Consider the following 20160-nt stretch of genomic DNA (forward strand, 5'->3'; position numbering starts at 1 on the left):
GTTCATTGACTCGGATTCTTTATCTTACAAGGTTTATTTGTTTGTTTGTTTCAGGTACTCTAGAGAGTGTGTTTGTGAACATGTTCTCAATCTCGTAAGGAAACACTATCCGAGGTTGAAGAAGAGGAAAAAGAAGTTTTTGAAGATGTTGAAGAAGAAGTAATCATTGTAATGGGAGAACTAGTAGCAGCAACGAAAGCGTTGATGGATTATTCTCAACTAAAGATTAATGACATTCAATATAGCATTGTCAGGCCCGCTATCGCAGCTAATACCTTTGTGATCAAGCCTGGAACAATTCAGATGGTGCATAATTCAGTCTAGTTTGGGGGTGCTCCAACGAAAGATCCCAATATTCACATTAGGGATTTCATCGAGATCTGTGACACTTTCAAGTTCAATAATATTTCTGAAGATGCTGTGAAACTGAGACTTTTCCCATTCTCTCTGAGGGATAAAGCTAAGAATTGGTTACACTCTCCACTACCAGGTTCTATTGCGACATGGGAGGATCTTTCTCAGAAATTCCTTACTAAATTCTTCCATATGGCAAAAACAACTGCAATCAGGAATGCTCTTATTCAGTTCGTGCAGCAATCAGGTGAATCTCCATGTGAAGCTTGGGAGTGCTATAAGGAGATGCTTAGGAAGTGTCCTCATCACGGAATGCCTGATTAGAAGGTGATCAATTGCTTTTATAATGGTTTGGGAGCACAATTAAGACCTATGCTCGATGCAGCATCAGGTGGTGCCTTATGGGCTAAGAGCTATGGGGAAGCTTATGAGCTAATTGAGATGATGGCCATTAATGAATGTAATAATCCAACTCAGAGGCTACCACAAGGCAAGATAGCAGGAGTTCTGGAGGTGGATATAGCTACGTCTATCGCTGCTCAGCTAAAAGCGTTGACGATGAAGGTCGATTCTCTGACCAACTATGGTATTCATCAGATAACCAATATTTGTGAGCTTTGTGCAGGTTCGCTTGCGACAGAGCAATGTGCGATATCTAGTGAATCAGCTCAGTTTGTGAGAAACTTTCAGAGGTCGCAGCAACCTGTTCCTGCTACTTATCATCCTAACAACCGCAATCATCCAAACTTCAGTTGAACTAATAATCAGGGTGGTATGCAACAGCCTTACCAGTAGTTTGGAAACAAGCCATTCAATCCTCCTAGTTTCCAATAATAGTATACACCAAGGCAATAATTTCAGCCACAGGGAATGCAACAGCAATCTCATGGAGGTGCCGGTCAATATTCTAATGAAAATTCTGAATTGGAGGAATTGAGGCTTATGTGTAAGAGCCAAGCGGTTTCAATCAAAAGTCTGGAGAATCAAATAGGGCAGATTGCTAACCGTTGCTCTAACGGAAGATTGCAGTGCTGTGCTGCAACGGAAACTACCTCCTAAACTTAAAGATCCAGGAAGCTTCACGATACCATGCACCATTGGAAACTTATCTTTTGATAAGTGCTTGTGTGACTTAGGAGCTAGCATCAATCTGATGCAATTTTCCATTTTCAAGAAACTTGGTTTTCCTGATCCAAAATCGGTAAACATGTCCTTGCAACTGGCTGACCGTTCCATCACTTATCCGCGAGGAGTAGTAGAGGATGTCTTAGTTAAGGTGGACAAACTCATCTTCCCTGCTAATTTTGTCATTCTAGACTTTGAAGAAGATAAGAAGATTCCCATTATCTTGGGAAGACTATTCTTAGCTACTGGCCGAACTCTGATCGATGTGTAAAAGGGTGACCTTACTATGAGGGTTTAGGGCCAGGACGTGACATTCAATGTCTTCAATGCAATGAAATTCCCTACTGATGAATAGGAGTGTTTTAAAGTAGAGTTGTTCGACTCTATAGTGACTTCAGAGCTTGATCAATTGCTAAGGAATGACGCCTTAGAGAGAGCCTTAACAGGGGAATTTGATAGTGAAGATGAAGAAGGGGAGGAACAACTGCAGTATTTGAATGCTTCTCCATGGAAAAGGAGATTGGATTTGCCATTTAAATCTCTTGAATTATCAGAGCTTAAAAATTCTCAGGAGCATCTCAAACCATCTATTGAGGAAGCTCCCACACTTGAGCTTAAACCACTTCCTGATCACTTGATGTATGTTTTTTAGGCGATGCATCTACTTTACATGTTTTTATTACATCTGACCTTTCAGGTAGTGACGAAGACAAGCTCTTGAGAATTCTGAGAGAGTTTAAATCATCAATTGGATGGACTATAGCAGATATCAAGGGAATCATCCCTTCTTATTACATGCATAAAATTCTACTTGAGGGAAGTAAACCAACCGTTGAACAACAAAGGAGGCTCAATCCTATCACAAAGGAGGTAGTGAAGAAATAAATTCTTAAATGGTTGGATGGATGGATACATGGATCATCTATCCTATTTATGATAGTTCATGGGGGAGCCCGGTGTAGTGGTGCACCTGCTACATTTCAGAGATGCATGATGGCCATATTCTCTGATATAATTGGCTCTAATGTGGAGCTGTTCATGGATGATTTTTCTGTGTTCGGGACTTCGTATGACGAGTGCTTGCATAATCTTGGTTTGGTGCTGAAAAGATGTGTTAAGACCAATCTGGTGCTCAACTGGGAAAAATGTCACTTCATGGTGCAACAAGGTATCATTATTGGGCACAATATATCTAGCAAGGGTCTTGAAGTGGATAAGGCCAAGTTGGGGGTTATTAAAAATCTTCCTCCACCAATCTCAGTTAAAGGAATCCGCAGTTTTCTTGGTCATGCGGGTTTTTATCGACGATTCCTCAAAGACTTCTCAAAAATCTCTAAACCCTTGTGCAATCTGTTAGAGAAGGATGTCCTTTTAAAATTCGATGAAGAATGTCTAGCTAATTTTGAGAGTTTGAAGAAGAGTTTGACTACAGCACCTGTTATTACTGCACCTAATTGGGATGAGCCCTTTGAGATAATGTGTGATGCTAGTGATTTTACAGTTGGAGATGTTCTTGTACAGAGGAAGAAGAACATATTCTATGTGGTTTATTATGCTAGTAAAACCCTTAATGGTGCTCAGCTAAATTACACTACTACAGAGAATGAGCTTTTGGCAATTGTCTACGGTTTCGAGAAATTTCGATCATACTTACTTGGGACAAAAGTGACAGTTTTTATTGATCATGCTGTTATTAGATACCTTGTCTCAAAGAAAGATTCAAAACCTTGCTTGATTCGATGGATTCTATTGCTTCAGGTATTCGATCTGGAAATCAAGGACATAAAAGGTACAAAAAATCAGGTAGTGGATCATCTCTCACGACTGGAAGATTAAGGCAAGGCTTCACAGGATAACACGTTGATCAATGAATCTTTTCCATATGAGCAACTCTTTGGGGTGCAAGAAGAACCATGGTTTGCAGACATTGTGAACTATCTTGTGAGTAATATTATTCCCCCAGAACTCTCTTATGCTCAACGGAAGAAGTTTCTATATGAGGTGAAGTGGTATCGATGGGATGAGCCATTCTTGTTCAGACAGGGAGCAAATTATATTATCAGAAGATGCATTCCGTATAGTGAGACGAAGGGTATCTTGGAAGATTGTCACGCCACTGTGTATGATGGTCATTATGGTGGAGAGAAAACAGTTGCTCTTATTCTTTAAGCGGGATTTTTCTGGCCAACGTTATTTAAAGATGCTCATCAATTCGTGTTAAGATGTGATCGCTGCCAAAGAGTGGGAAATATGTCCAAGAGAGATGAGATGCCTCTCAATGTGCTTCTCGAAGTTGAGATTTTCGATGTTTGGGGAATCGACTTCATGGGGCCATTTGTCTCGTCATGCAATAATCAATATATTCTTTTGGCGGTGGATTATGTGTCTAAATGGGTTGAGGTTAAAGCTTTGCCAACCAATGATGCTAAGGTGGTGATCAATTTTCTTCATAAGCAGATATTCACCCGCTTCGGTACTCTAAGGGTTATAATCAGTGATGATGGATCATATTTCTGCAATCACAAGTTCACTACATTGATGGAAAGATATCATGTGAATCATCGTGTGGCCATAGCCTACCATCGTCAAACTAATGGGCAAGCTAAAGTGTCTAATCGAGAGATCAAATGAATCTAGAGAAGGTTGTGAGTTCTTCACGGAAGGATTGGTCATTAAAGCTCGATGAAGCTGTTTGGGCCTATAGAACAAGATTCAAGCCTCCTCTAGAGATGTTACCGTTCCAGTTGGTGTATGGGAAGGCATGTCATTTGCCTGCGGAGTTAGAGCATAAAGCGTATTGGGCTTTGAAGAAACTGAATCTTGACATGGCATCTGCTGGAGAGAAGAGAATGCTTCAACTTAATGAACTCGATGAGTTCCGACTACAGGCTTATGAAGACAATAAAGTATACATGGAAAAGGTCAAGAGATAGCATGATAAGAGGTTGGTGCGCAAGACATTTATGGCTGGTCAGCAAGTTCTATTGTTCAACTCTTGTCTCCGACTTTTTCCAGGGAAGCTTAAGTCACGGTGGTCTGGTCCGTTCATTGTCAAAACTGTGTTTCCACCTGGAGTTGTGGAGATTTTTGATAAGCATCCGGACCAAGCGTTTAAAGTAAATGGTCAGAGGTTGAAGCATTACTATGGTGATACGGCAACTGTGAGGTAGTGTGCGTCATTCTTGCGATAACTTGATTTCGAGGTTTCACATCAAGCCAGCGACGTAAACCAAGTGCTTCGTGGGGGGCAACCCATGCTTTGTTGTATAGTAACTTTGAAAAAACAAGCAAAAAAAATCAAAAAATGAATTTTTTTTCCCAGAAGCACGGCGCGCCCGCGCCTGGAGCAGGGCGACCGTGCGACCTGGCTGGAAAAGAAAAAAGGGTGAAAAATAAATTAGTTAAAAATCAGCCCCCATTCCTTACCCGAAATTAAACCTAATTCTACCCTAATTCTACACCCTAAACACTTCTCAACCCTCACCCATCTTTTACCTCATATTTATATACATCACATCTTCTTATATACATACATCTCCTATTCTCACAAAACCCTATTCTCTCTTACACAATACAAACACCCTAATCTCTATTCACTTGTTGTTATGGCACCCAAAAGAGTGAGAACCGCGGGTAGTAGTAGCACTAATACCTCATTTACCGAGGATTCGAGTGTGGGTGGCACGACGAACAGATTCTCTTCTTCGGAGGCACATGCAGAGTTTACCCGGTTTATATCTAAACCAGTTGCGAAGGAGAGGGGTTTCTTACCCATGGCTAAGGATGGGAAGCTTTTGGAGATGATTGTTGGGACGGGTTGGCAGACTTTCTGCGAGACACCCGTTGTAGTCCCATTGAGCATTGTGCGGAAATTTATGTGAATGCTAAGGCGGACAAAAATGGGTTTTCTGTAGTTCGTGGGTTGACTTTTGATTATACTCCTGATGCTATTCGTCAGGTTATCAATTAACCCGCGAGACTTCTTCTTGCTAGGATTGGGTGTAGAAGACTAGGGAGGATTTGGACCTGGATTATATTGTGGCTGAGTTGTGTGTTCCTAGCACAAAGTGGATGTACAAGGCAGGCACGAATGAGCCGCTTACTTTTCCTGCATTGTGTATGAACAGGTTTGCTAGGGCTTGGAACCTGTTTGTATGTGCCAATATTATGCCATCTTCGCATTCACACAAGGTTATTGTGGATCGCGCTATTCTACTGTGGGGGATTTTGAATGAAGAATATGTGGATCTCGGCTATGTGATTCATTAGAGTATACTGCATTTTCTGCGAGGAGGGAATACAGGGGCGATTCCTCATGCCTCTATTGTTACGAGGTTATGCACTGCGGTGGGTGTTAGGTGGCCCGAGCATGAGCAGCTACAGATGCCGAGTGCTCCCATTAATAGCTCGACGATTCAGCAGCTGAAGGAGTGGAATGGCGTTAAAGCCGATGAGAAGGGCTTGGGTTATACATATGATCATTTACTGGGTAGCCAGCCAGCTGATCAGACTTATGCAGGAAGTTCTTCTCAGGCATGTCAGGCAGCTACTAGATCCTCTCGTGGAGCTGCTAGATCCTCTCGTGCTCAGCAGACAAGGGATAGTTCTGGAGTTGGAGATGCGCAGTACAAGCGATTGACTAGGTGCATGAATGCGATGCATGACATTCATAATCGTTTTGCTGCAGATTTGACACATGATTTGGGTAATGCTTTCCGGGCCACTAGTGTCGAGGTCGATTGGCCTGTATTTGGAGCTGATTCTATGTATCCGCCATTTGATACTCCAACCGAGGAGGGTGATCCCACTGATGATTAGGTATGCCTTGTATCCTTATTATTACCTTCAATGAGTACATTGAAAATTTTAAGTTTGGGGGTGATAATGTAAGGATTAGTAGTGTGTGTTGTGTTCATATAGATTCATATTGCATGTTTAGTGTAGTTCATTCATATTTTTGCATGATTATTCATATAGTTGTTTGCATTTTTGTTTTGCATATTTGTTCGTGTTTGTATGTGAGTCCATTTAGTTGCATTTGCATGCATATAGCATGATCCCATAGAATGAGCTGTTTCTGATTGGTAGGTTGATGTTAATTTAAGTATAGTGATGTCTAATAGAGGGATTATTAAGTCCTAATGAATTGATTTGCATGCCCAGAAACAAAGTTTTTTAACAAGTCTTGTAGGTTGCTTTTGAACTAGATCGTGATCATACTTGTTTGTTATTGAAATTGAATCACTTGGTTATATTTAGAATTTGTGCTACTATTAGTCTCTAAGCACGCGCTAATAATTCACGCAAGTATATGCGATCACAAGTAATATAGAATTATTTCTAGTTCATTCCCATAGAGACTGGTTAGATTAACTTTGTGATTTATGCACTTATGCAACAATGATATGGTTATTATTCAATGCTAAGATGAATAATAATTTGGGTTTTTATTATACTGCGATTAACTATTGAGAATTATACTAGAGAACATTAACTAAGAGATTAAAGAGAGTTGAATAATATATGACACACATATGGGATTCTAACTTCATTAAATACTTCATTCAATAGCCTTTTTGTTTTTAACCTTAGCATGTAATGGTGATGACACTAATCAGATAAAATAAAACTGATAAACGCCAACTTTTGTTGTATGAATACCATACTACCAGACATCCACAAAAGAGATAGAAGCTGAATAGACACCAATTATATTGAGACCCTATATATCTATAAAATTTGACAACATAACGGTTTAATGCACAAGTTATCTATTTTGATTACATAGGGCAAGTAAGATGGTTAAAATTACCTACGAATCATGCATAACAATAACACATGAACCTATGCTAGCATGGAAAGTTCTAAACCCATAAATTCACTTTCGCTTCATTAAAAATTAACACGCTATCTTATAAGTTCGCGACGGTCATAAGACGAATAAGCACAACCAAAACTAGGTTATCATACAATCACCACACACTAAGGCATCCAAACAAATTAACTAAATATATCCATAAATAAATCCGCTAGAACCCCACGATAACGATTAGCCCATAATCGGACTCATCATCAATGTGGGTTCCGATGAAAGCATGGTATAATAAACGTAGTCTTTATACTGAATAAATAATAAACCAAGTATGAAACAAGAGTATAGGTTCACGAATAAGAAAACTGGCATCCAAAGTTACAACTTAGAACAAAGAATCACAAGTATAAACTAGATCTTCTTTTCCTTCGTTGAATTGTGATAAAACGGTCTTCTTACGCCTTCTCATTGTGCTCTGGTACATCTCCTTATGAAAAATGACCTTTATTTAGGTATATATAGAATCCCATGCGTAGTAGAAGTCCTCCAATCAAAATCCCATAAGAATCAGGATTCTAGAATCCCGACCTGGCATGCCCGCAGGCTTGATCAGCGCGGGCGCGCTGTGCCTCTGTTCTTCGGGCACGGTCGCGTGCTATGACTGCGCGGGCGCGCCGACCTTCTGGAGAAAATTCTTTTTTCTTCTTTTCTTGCTACAATGAGTTGATCTGCACGAGCTTTATTCCTTGGACACCATCCTAACACCATATTAGCATCAAATTAATACTAATTCACCTGAATTCCAGATTAATGCCTGAAATGCAAAAACACTAGAAAACACATTAAAACACCAATAACTTGAGTACAAAAACACCAATTCAAAGCTTAATGGAGCGTTATAAAGTGTCATAAATGCCACTCAACATACCCCCAAACTTGAATCGATGCTTGTCCTCAAGCATAAACAGACTCAAAGAACAAGAAATAAAAATGCATGAATGCAACTAAATGAATGCAACGATCCCCATAGAATAACTAAACCAATCAACAAGCAACATCTCAAAAAATGCAGTTATTCGCATAAAGATCAATCAAACCTTACAAATCAACTTACAAACCAAAGACGTGCGTGTGTGCAAATGCTTACAGATATACCATCGCAACTAGATGAATAATCAGGACTCACTACTCATCAAAGCAATCGCAAGGTTATAAATAAAATAAAAACTAGACTCAAAATAACTTATAACACTTCAATTCTTATATTAGTGTCTTATATGGATTCACGCTTTTATTCATAACACATAAACAACACAAATATGCTTATTTGACCGTGCAATGAGTGAGGTCCACAAAAGAGTTATACAATAGTACCCATGTAGCTAGCGTTAGGTTAGCGGATCCCAGACTATAAAAGCCTTAGGTCACTAGGCACAAAGTCCCCTGAGAACTTAATAACTTGAGTACTAAAGAGCCCACTCGTGATTAATTATACATAACACTTTTTTTTTCTTTTTTTTTCTTTTTTTTTCAAATTTTTGAACGAGTGTGTTTCGCTCCATCTCGCTCAACTCTAGACTACTCATATAAAATGAGCTGGCTACTAGTCATTTGACACCTAGCCACAACAACTAGCAATGAAATCCAATTTTCTCCAATTTCTAAATATCCATGTTAATTTATTATTAAGAGAATATCCTAAATTCTGAATATAAACAAGCGATTAAACCTCGACAAAAAAAACCATGATCATGATCTAGCACTCAATCAACCAATAAGACTTAGTGAAATACAATTTTTTCTAGTATGTAAATCAACTCGACAAGACTTAACATCACTAAATGTGACATCACTACACTAGGATCAATATCATAAATCAATCGGAAAAATCATCTAAGGGATCATGTTATTATGCAAATGCATGAAACGATATGAACAAACTATCATAAAAACTACAAAAATAAAAATAAAAAAACTACTACATGGCAAATTTGCAACTATATGAACTAAACTATCATAAATGTGTAACTATACGCGACTCACACAAAACATATTCCTTAAACTACTAACCCCAAACTTAAAACTTTCACTGTTCTCAGTGAAGGTAATAGTAAGGAATCAGGCATACCTACTCGGAATCAGGATCCTAACCCCCAACAGGTAGAGTGTCAGGCATGTCTGGAGGTGGATACACGGAATCCTCACCAAATACTGGCCACTAGATGTCAACACCCGTGGCTCTGAAAGCAGTCCCTAATCCTGGGTGAGATCATGTGCAAACTGACTATGGATGTCATGCATCGCATCCATACTCTTCGCTAGACGCCTATACTGCGTCATGCTCATACCAACTCCAAAATCTGCTCCTCCTTCCTCATGCTCCTGCTACGATGGACCAGCCTCCTCTCCCAACTGAGATCTCCAAGCAGCTCTGCCCGTCTGAGTAGCCCCAGCAGCTGGCCTCCCACCAGGCAGATGATCAAAAGAATAGCCAAGTCCTCTCAAATCAGGCTTGCCTTCATCCTACTCTGGCATCGTCGAAAAAGTGGTGCTGTTAATCGGAGCACTCAGAATCTGGAGCTGCTCGTGTGCTGGCCAATGAAAACCAACTGCCACACACAGCTTCATCATAACGGACGCATAGGGTATAGAACCCGTAGTACTCCCTCACAAAAATCTCAGAATCCCTTGTTGATACAAATGAACAATCAACCATACCAAACTTCTTCAATAGATCCTTAACATACTTGGTTTGGCTGATGAAGATTCCATCACTTCTTTGACTGACTTGAAGTCCAAGAAAGTAACTTAACTCTCCCATCATACTCATTTCATATTCACTCAGCATGAGTTTTGAGAATCTTTGACATAGCTTTTCATTACTAGAGCCAAAAATGATATCATCCACATAGATCTGAACTAGGATCATATCACCACCATATTGCTTGTAGAAGATATTCTTATCAATAGTTCATCTAGTGAATCCATGTTTAATTAGAAAATCTGACATTATGCCATACCATGCTCTAGGTGCTTGCTTTAATCCATAGAGAGCCTTTAGAAGTTGGTAGACAAAATCTGGATATTCAGGATCTTCAAAGCCAGGTGGCTATTGCACATAAACTTCTTCTTCTAGCTTACCATTTAAGAATTCACTCTTTACATCCATTTGATACACCTTAAATTTTGAGTGTGCAGCAAATGCAAGAACGATTCTTATTGCTTCAATTCTTGCAACTGGAGCAAAAGTTTTATCATAATCAATTCTTTCTTCCTGTGAGTAGCCTTTTGCAACCAACCTTACTTTGTTTCTTGTTACAATCCCATTTTCATCCATTTTGTTCCTGAACACCCACTTTGTTCCAATGTTCTTTGGTGCAGGAACCAACTTCCAGACTTTGTTTCTTTCAAACTGATTTAGCTCCTCTTGCATAGCAGATATCCAATCAGGATCAAGTAGAGCTTCCTCAGTTTTCTTATGCTCAACTTGTGATAAAAAGCATGCATGTAGACATTCATTATCAGTTGCACTTCTAGTCCTCACTCCAGCATTTGGATCACCAATAATTGCTTCTCTTGTGTGACTCATATCCCATTTCCTGGTGTGACTTTGTTGACTAGAATTTTTTGTATTTTCTTCACCATTGGCATGACTTGCAGAACTTTCTCCTCTTTCTCCCGCTGAGTTTGTGCTATCAAATTCAGGTGTTTTAAATGAGCTTCCATTCTCATGATTCACTTGTTCAGTTGACTCTTCATTCATTTTATTGCTTGTGTTGACTTCAGCTTCACCTGCAAATTTAAGGGTATCAGCTTCATTATCATCAAGGCATTCCAAGCCTGAATATTTGTCATCATCAAAAGTGACATCTATGCTTTCTATAATTTTCTTTTGTTCAAGCACATAGACTTTGTAGGCAGTTTTCTCCAATGAATATCCCAGGAAAATTGCTTCAAAAACCTTAGAGTCAAATTTTCCTACATATTTAGAGTTGTCTTTTAGAACATAACACTTGCTTCCAAATACATGAAGATGCTTCAAAGTAGACTTCCTTTTAGATAAAATTGAGTAGGGTGATTTGTCAAGATTCCTGTTAATGAGATATCTGTTTTGAGTATAGCATGCATTGTTGACAGCTTCTTCCCAAAAACTTGTTGGTAGTTTGGCATCTTGCAGCATTGTTCTAGCGGCCTCTACTAGTGTTCTGTTCTTTCTCTCAACTACCCCATTTCGCTGAGGTGTTCTAGCAGCTGAGAATTCTTAAAAAATACCCTTTTCTTTGCAGAATTTAGTTAAAGTTGCTTTTCTGAATTATGTACCATTTTCACTCCTCAACCACTTCACACAATTCTGATCTTGATCCTGCTTCTCAATCTTCTTGATATGTTCAATTATGATGTGTGGAGTTTCATCCTTCAAATGCATGAATTCTACCCATGTGTATCTTGAGTAGTCATCCACCATCACAAGTGCATATTTCTTTCTTGAAATTGATAAGACATTAATTAGTCCAAATAAGTCCATATTGATAAGATACAAATGTGCACTTATGGAATTCACAGTTTTACTCTTGTGACTTAACTTCTTCATTTTTTCTTTTTGACAAGCCTCACAAACTTCATTTTGAGCAAACTCCATATTTGGCATGTCTCTCACTAACTCCTTTTTAACCAGGGTGTTGGTTGCCTTGTAATTCAGGTGAGGGAGCTTTTTGTGCCATAGCTTGCTTTGCTCTATAGATATCTTGGTGTAGAAGCAGCCGATTCCTTCCTTATTTGTTGAGTGTAAATATGCAACAAACAGGCTTCCCTTTCTTACTCCTTTCAGAGCCACTTCACTAGTCTTTTTGCTGATGATTAAGCATTCTCATTTGTCAAATGAAACATTGAATCCTCTATCTGTGAATTGATTGACACTTAGGAGATTCACTTTTAAAATAGCTACCAATGTTACATCTTCAATTACAACATTTCTAGAAATTAACTTGCCATATCCCATTGTGAAACCTTTGATGTTGTCTCCAAAAGTCACTAATGGACAAGCCTTCTCCTCAAACTGTGATAGCAGGGCCTTATCACCTGTCATATGTCTTGAGCATCCACTGTCTATGATCCATATGACTCTCTTCATTTTTCCCTATACACAATGATGATTAAGTGTGTTTAGCTACCCAAGCAGTGTTGGGTACTTTCTTCTTGCTGACAGAATTTGCAGAATTAGAATGTGTTGATTCAGAAGGAACAGTGTGAACAAATTGTTTTGCATTTTCCTTTTTGTCTGTAGATTCAAAATTAAAATATTTCAAATATACTCTCAATTTATGACAACTTATCATAACTTTCATGTTACAAGGTATGTAGTCAAATTTGTCACAAAAGGAGTAACGTCTTCTGCATTTGCTTCATTGTACTTGCAGGCTCCTACTTTTGGCTTGCTAGCATCCTTTTTACAAAGGTGAGTTAGATGATTTATTGAGCCATATTTCTGACATTGCTTTCTAGGGGAATCTGCAATAAATACAAAGTTGTAGCTCTTGTTTACTCTTATCTTGCCATTCATGTTTTTTTCTTCCTTTCTGTATTCTCAGTCTTGACTTCCTTGACAGGTGCCTTAGGAACTTGGTTGACCATGGGCTTCTTCTTTCTTTCAGTAGCAGGAGTGGTTTCTTTATTTTTCATTTCTTTATATTCATCTGCAAGTTCTTACTAGATGACCAACTCCTCTTCAGTGAAAACTACTTCACATGCCTTGAACAATGGTGAATTGACCTTTCTCAGCATAGTTGGGACATTTTCATTTTCATTTGTTTTTCCCTTGTCACCTTCATTCTTCTTGTTGATGTTCAAGGCATCATAGTCAAGGCCAATAGCTATATTAGCACATGGATTATTCTTCTCATGGTACCGATCAACTAACTGAGAAGCATTCCTGAAAGATTTCAACTTCACTTCATTCTTCTCTATCTTTTCGCTTAGCATAGCTTCTATTTCACTAGCACACTTCAGCTTGTTCTTTAGATATTCATTTTCGTGCTTGACAGTTTTAAGCTCAACAAGCTGCAGTTCTAAATTTTATTTCTCAATATCAAGCTCCTCATTTTTCTTTGACAGTTTACTCACTTCCTCAGCAGTTGGCACCATGCTTGTGTGTATATGAAACATCTTTACACTCATCTTTTCAATAGTCACCTTATATTGACTAGAATTTAAATCAATAGTGATTAGACTTGGTACCTCTGATTTTGAAGTGGATGATTCTCCATTCTCAAGAGCCATTAATGCACAGTTTCCAACTTCTTCATCCTCATCATCATTATCAGTATCATCCCAACTTTTGCCTTCTGCAATATAAGCTTTTCCAAACTATTTCTTTAAGAGAGCTTCATACTTTGCCTCCAACTCTAAATATGCCTTGTTCTTTTTCACCTTCTTGGGCTTTCTGCATTCAGTAGAAAATCATCACAGTTGAAACACTTTATCTTTGATCTTTCCACAGATCCAGTTTTATAGCCACCTTTGCTAGATGAGTTATACTGAGCTTTTGGTTTCCAATTGTTGTTGTTGGAAGAATGTCCCTTGTTCTTGAAAAATCATGGTCACTCTTATGTTGGAAAATTTCCTAGCCAGGTAAACTATGGATTGGTCCATTTCATTAGTTCATCCAAGGTGTATTATTCATTTTCCTCCAGTTCCAAAACAACTTTGCTTTTGAGATCCTTTGTTCTTTTGTTCCACATCTTGAATAACTGGAAATTAATCATCTTGCTCATCTTCACTTTCTTCACTGTCATGTATAACCAAGGCACCGGAACCATCAACCACATGTCCATGGTTTGCCTTTAATGACTTTCTTTGCAGCACCTCAAGTTCATAAGTTTTTAAGATTCCATACGCAACTTCCAGTGTCATTCTTCATCGATCCCTTCCTTCTCTAATGGCTGATATCTTCTGTTTAAGATGGTCTGAAAGAGCTAGCAAGAACTTCAGGTTAACCTCCTCAGCTTCATAATATTTATCATGTATATAACATCCTAAATCCAAGGTCAGGATTGGGTGTCACTAAACAATCTTTATATAATATAAAATAATATACAGATGACCCCTCAATTCCGGATCGTTTACAGATTATGGTATTAAACAAGAATCTAACCTTCTAAAATTTATATCGACTATATATAATTTTCTTACCTCTTTACTGACTTCCCCGTCTTAATTACTCTGACATCTCCAACTTCTCGCAGCTGGGATTTCTCCAACTTTGTTATCTATTAAGAGCTATTCGCTTTAATCCACATTCGAAACTGAAAGAAATAAGAATTTACAAAGCAAGAGTGAGCCAAAAATGCCCAAATAGTATCATTATAGGTTTCCATAAATTATATCAAAGAAACTTCTGGAAATAATTTTTAAATGGCTTAAAAAACATCTTTATTTATTTGAAACAGTTGAGCGAATAAAACATCGACCCTCATTGACCTTTAATCATAAATCACATTTCTCCAAGAAGAACATCACACAGTATAACGACTCGTATACTTTAATATTATTTAAAAGTGTAATTATTAAATGATTAATTAAATAAAATATGTGTATTAGTTTCGACCGCTAGGTGTTGTTTTATTATTATCTGTGTGTGATTTTTGGTGCATAGGGTTGTTCGCGTAACTAATTATTGAGCTGTATTATTTTTGTTTTACTTCTAAAAGTGGTATTATGGCAGATTTATTTTCATAAATATTTAGATGGTCTCCAAAATTGTTTTTATGGTTTTATAATTACAATAATTATTTTTGGGATTTCATAAAATTTGGAAATCAATATTTCATCAATTATTTAGCCCTGTATGATTTTCTGATTTCATTTATTGGTAAAATCCGTATTTAATTCCGGAATTCTTCAAAAATTATGAAACTCATATTTATATAAGTTTGGAATATTTTGAGAATTTTATAATTATTTTGGGAATTTTTGGGATTAATTTCACCTGCGCGTTGTTTCGTTTTATTGATGAAAGCGGGTATAAAGTATGTTTCAGAAATTGTTTTAAAATTACAAAATTTACGTTTTTATTTACTTCGGGATATTTATAACATTTTAAGATTATTTTCGTGATTTTCTGAATTTGTTTTAAGTGCAGCTCGGTTCTTTAATTGTAAAATGCGGGTTTGAGTTGTGTTTTAAAATTTCTTTCAAAAGTACAGAAATTTTATTTTTTATTAGTTTTAGGATTTTTAGAAAATTTTAAGACTATTTTGATAATTTTGCGAGTTTATTGCTTGTGCAACGTGGTTCGTTAAAACCCAAAGTGCGGGTCAATACTGGGTAGAAAATGGATGCGTGTCCAGAATTAGATATGTGTCATCTTCTCAGGAGTTCATTCTACACGTGTGGTGTTGTTAGTGTTGGGTTTAGAAATAAAAAAAATAATAAATAAATATTAAGAACAAATATATGCTCAACATCGTCCATGTACTCCATATTATCTCTCGATCGAACCTCTCTCGATCTCCTCTCCTCCCCTGTACTACTCTCCTCCCCCCCCCGCTTCTTCTCCCCCTTTCTTCCAGTCGGCGCCATCTCCATCTATTCCGGTAAGTCGCCGATTCCGGTGAACTCCCCGCCGCCCCGGTTCTGTTTTTTCCTGCAGCTTAGTCTCGATTTATCAGTTATATATATATACACACACCCATACGTGTGTGTGTATGTAAGTATCATTGATTAATTTTTTGTGTGGTCTGCAGCCTTGTGTTTCTATTTCTCCGGCGATTATTCGCCGCTGCCCTGTTGCTCAGTTGTTCGGTGTTCGTGAATATAATTTGTATAATCTGCAGTTTCTGATTCGCGGTTATTATTTCAGATTATTGATGATTGTTTATTTGATTATTTTCTAAAATTCCGTAATGAATATTCTATATATTTACTCAGACTATTTTGGTAAATATTTCGAATGAACCCTTATGATTATTCGGATTTTATTCTTTTTGAGAAGTTACTAATTAATTATCGGTGGGACTCGTTAGGAAACCCGAATTTTGTCGGGCACCAATGAGTTTTGCCGCCGTCGGCAATGAGCTTTGGTGAGCCGACGGTGGACTGTGATGACGCGATTATGAGTCCTAAAATAATATAAAAAAATAAAATTAGTGATATATTTTTATTCTGGATCGAATTAGTTAATTAGTAAGTATTGTATCGGTGATTGGGAATTTTGGATTGGATTAGTGATTTATTGTAGTTGTTATTGTTGTGAACTTTGTGGTTGTGATGTCGATTTATGTCTCAACGGATAGTCCGATAAATAAAGGAGACGCTGTCCGATTTTCGGGAAATCGAACTATGGAAATACGGGAGCGTATCCGGTGATTATCGGGACGTCGAGCGACTATATAAATACATACATATTTTATACGAAACTTGATTGTACAATATGATGAAATATTTTGCCAAAACCAATAACCCTAATTTCGTAAAGTGACGAGTATATGTGTTATCTGAAAATGAACACCGAACCGATTCTCGAGAACGTAAACCCTAATTGTTGCGTGTATTATAATAATATATATAATATATAATTACGAGTTGGGAATCGTTATCGTCTGGGTAGGTTTGTTAGCGAGGATATGTCAAGCATACCTAGATGTCTAATATAGAATCGTTCGACCCTGTAGGTGTTAGTCGAATGACTCGAGGAGTGGTGTTGGACTAAAGATAATCTAGTGATCAGTCGACGAGCTCAGCAGATTCCATGCGAAGGACCTGAGTGTCAAAGTTGGATCCAGGATAGTCTGCTAGTAAGGCGATAAAGCCGAGCGTCCAAGTCAGTCCAAGGTCAATTGGTATTAGTTATAAAGCTCTGTAAGGCAAGTACCCCTGACCATTCTTTTATAGTTCAGTATATATGAATAGCTGTTGTTTTATTCTCGTAATGTGATAGGGATAAATAAATTATGATTGTATAATTAAATACTGCATTAATTGTACAAGCTGTGGGCTGCTAGGCCCAATAAAAAGATATATGAAACTCAGACCAGAAAGGTTAAGCCTGATGGACCAGATCAGGCCTGATGGAATAAAAAAGGCCCAAAAGCCCTAATTATTAATTAATTTCGTAATTAATTAATAAGGAAAAAATCAGCTATTGAGAAGAGTCCCGATAAGGATATAAATCCTTATAGATTAGCCTCAAGGGGACCTAAAAGGATAAGGAATCAGCTTCCTACTTCCTAGGACTCCTAAGTCTATCCTAATTCAGAGGCTTGTCCACCAAGTCTCCTATACCAAGTCCAATTCAAGGACTCCCACATCTATATAAGGGGCCTCACCCCACAAATCAGAACTACGTTTTTTGGCTTGATTCTCTAATTCACAAGAGATACGTAGGCATCTCGTAAAGGCAGATTGAGTCACGAAACACGAGAGCAGCCATTAAAGGCCTTGAGCTCCCGAATCTTAGTATTAAATACAGCAAGTAATAACCTTGATTTCTTATCCATAACATTTGGCGCCGTCTGTGGGAAACTCGGAACAACAACCATGGCGAGAACACGGAGAACAACCAGCACTCTGGAGGAGGGAACACCATCAGGGACAACCCAGGTGATTTCATCAACCGTGGAGGTTCCTCCCCATTCAACTTATGCATCTACTCAGGGGGAAGCCCAGACAGGGGCAACTCATCCTCAGCCACAAGGGACAACTCCCCCGACTATTCAAGGTACGAATCCTCAAGTCCAACAAATACATATACCTGTGAATTCTCGACCCGTCGGGTATGAATATTCAACTATTGTTACTACTAACCCCCCTTATGGGATGCCCCTACACCCTGAGGTTGGAGGAAGCGGATATGCTGGGCGAAGCGAAGCACGAGGGCGGTCGCCCCCCTATATACGAGGTTTGGATCCTATCCCTGAGGATCGGGAATTTTCTGGTCCATACACTGAGAGAGACTCCGAATCTTCGGATGATGAAGTGGCCCCGAGAAGGAGGCGTCCTGGAAAAGAGCCAATGGCCGATGGAAGGCAACGCCCCCAAAGCACCCCAGGGGCGAATCCCCAAGAAGTGCAGGAAAAGATCAGGGCTCATGAGGCTGAAATCCAAAGGCTGAGGCGTGATTTGGAAGCTCACCAAGCCACCAGACCCCACATGCCTCCTAGGGGGAGAAATCCTCCTCCTATCATAGACCTGGATGGTCCGGTAAGAAGAAGGGCTGCTGTCCCAAGAACTGATCCAAGCAATCTCCTTCCCCTTGGAGATCCTGATGATCCAACTCCACCCTTCACAGAAGAGATAATGAATGCCCATATCTCAAGGAAATTCAAGATGCCCACTATCAAAACCTATGATGGCATGGGAGACCCCGCTAATCATGTTAGGACATTCTCTAATGCACTGCTGCTGCAACCCGTGAATGATGCTATAAAATGTCGGGCCTTCCCTCAAACCCTGTCGGGTATGGCTCAAAGATGGTACAGTCGCCTACCCCCAAATTCTATTGGATCATTCAGAGAACTAAGTCAGGCTTTTATTAAGCAATTCATCAGTGGAAGAGTCCATGAGAAAAGTTCAGCATCTCTTATGAGTCTTGTGCAGGGAGCTAAGGAATCCTTAAGAGATTACCTGAATCGTTTTACAAAGGAGGCTTTAAAAGTCCCAGATCTTGATGATAAGGTAGCCATGATAGCATTGCAACAAGGAACTAGGGATGAGTTTTTCAAGATGTCTTTGGCCAAACGACCCCCTGAGAGCATGTTGCAGCTCCAAGAGAGGGCAGGGAAGTATATCAAGGTTGAAGAAAGTATGAGGAAGATCGTAGTAAGTAATGAGCCCACTGGAGGCAAGAAACGAAAAACTGATTTGGAGTATATCGCTAAGGACAAATATCCTAGAACCGAACAAAACCCTGATTCAACCCCCAAGAAGGGAGGACCTGGGCAAAAGTTCACTGAATACGCTAAGCTGAATGCTCCCAGAAGTCAGATTTTGATGGAGATTGAGAAAGACAGAGATATTCGCTGGCCTAAGCCCTTGAAGGCTGATCCCGCCAAGCTAGATAGGGGCAAGTATTGCAGGTTTCACAAAGATGTTGGCCATGACACCGATGAGTGTAGGCAATTGAAAGATGAAATTGAGTTTTTGATTCGAAAAGGAAGATTGAATAAGTATACTGGAGATGGAGGGGACATAAATAATAATGGAAGGAAGAACTTTGAAGATCGTAGGAGGGACCAAGACGATCAGGGGCGAAACCCCCAGCCTAGAGGACCAGTTATAAACACCATTTATGGAGGGCCGAGACCTCGAGGGCCTGTGATAAACACGATCTTTGGAGGTCCAACTGCTGCTGGATTGTCCAAAAATTCCAGAAAGGCATATACTAGAGAGGTTATGCATATTGTTGGAGAAGCCCCGAAGAGGGCCAGGACAGAAGTAACGTTGGCTTTTGATGATTCCGACCTAGAGGGTGTGAAGTTTCCCCATGACGACCCGCTGGTCATAACACCAATAATAGGAAATAGCCCGGTTAAGAGGGTCCTTGTGGATAATGGTGCTTCTGTGGATATCTTGCTCCACGACACCTTTCTAAGGATGGGGTATAACGACTCCCAGTTAACACCAACCGACATGCCGATATATGGATTTGCTGGAGTAGAATGTCCTGTGGAAGGGATAATCAAGTTGCCAACCACCATAGGTACGGAGCCAAGGCAAGCAACGCAGATGCTGGATTTCGTAGTGGTAAAGGCTAGTTCAACTTATAATGCTATCATGGGGAGAACAGGGATACATGCCTTCAAGGCAGTCCCCTCTTCCTACCATTCAGTCATGAAGTTTCCCACCCGAAACGGGATTGGAGAAGAGAGAGGAGA

General features: G+C 39.1%; 1 non-coding gene across 1 annotated transcript; it reads right to left on the minus strand.

Moving 5' to 3' along the window:
- Positions 1-561: 561 nt before the first annotated feature.
- On the minus strand, positions 562-668 carry LOC141722449 (small nucleolar RNA R71). The gene has a single exon (XR_012575467.1). It is a non-coding gene; the product is annotated as a small nucleolar RNA R71 (small nucleolar RNA).
- Between the last annotated feature and the right edge of the window lie 19492 nt (positions 669-20160).

The sequence above is a fragment of the Apium graveolens genome, chromosome 4, assembly GCF_009905375.1.
Source record: "Apium graveolens cultivar Ventura chromosome 4, ASM990537v1, whole genome shotgun sequence".
NCBI lineage: Eukaryota > Viridiplantae > Streptophyta > Magnoliopsida > Apiales > Apiaceae > Apium > Apium graveolens.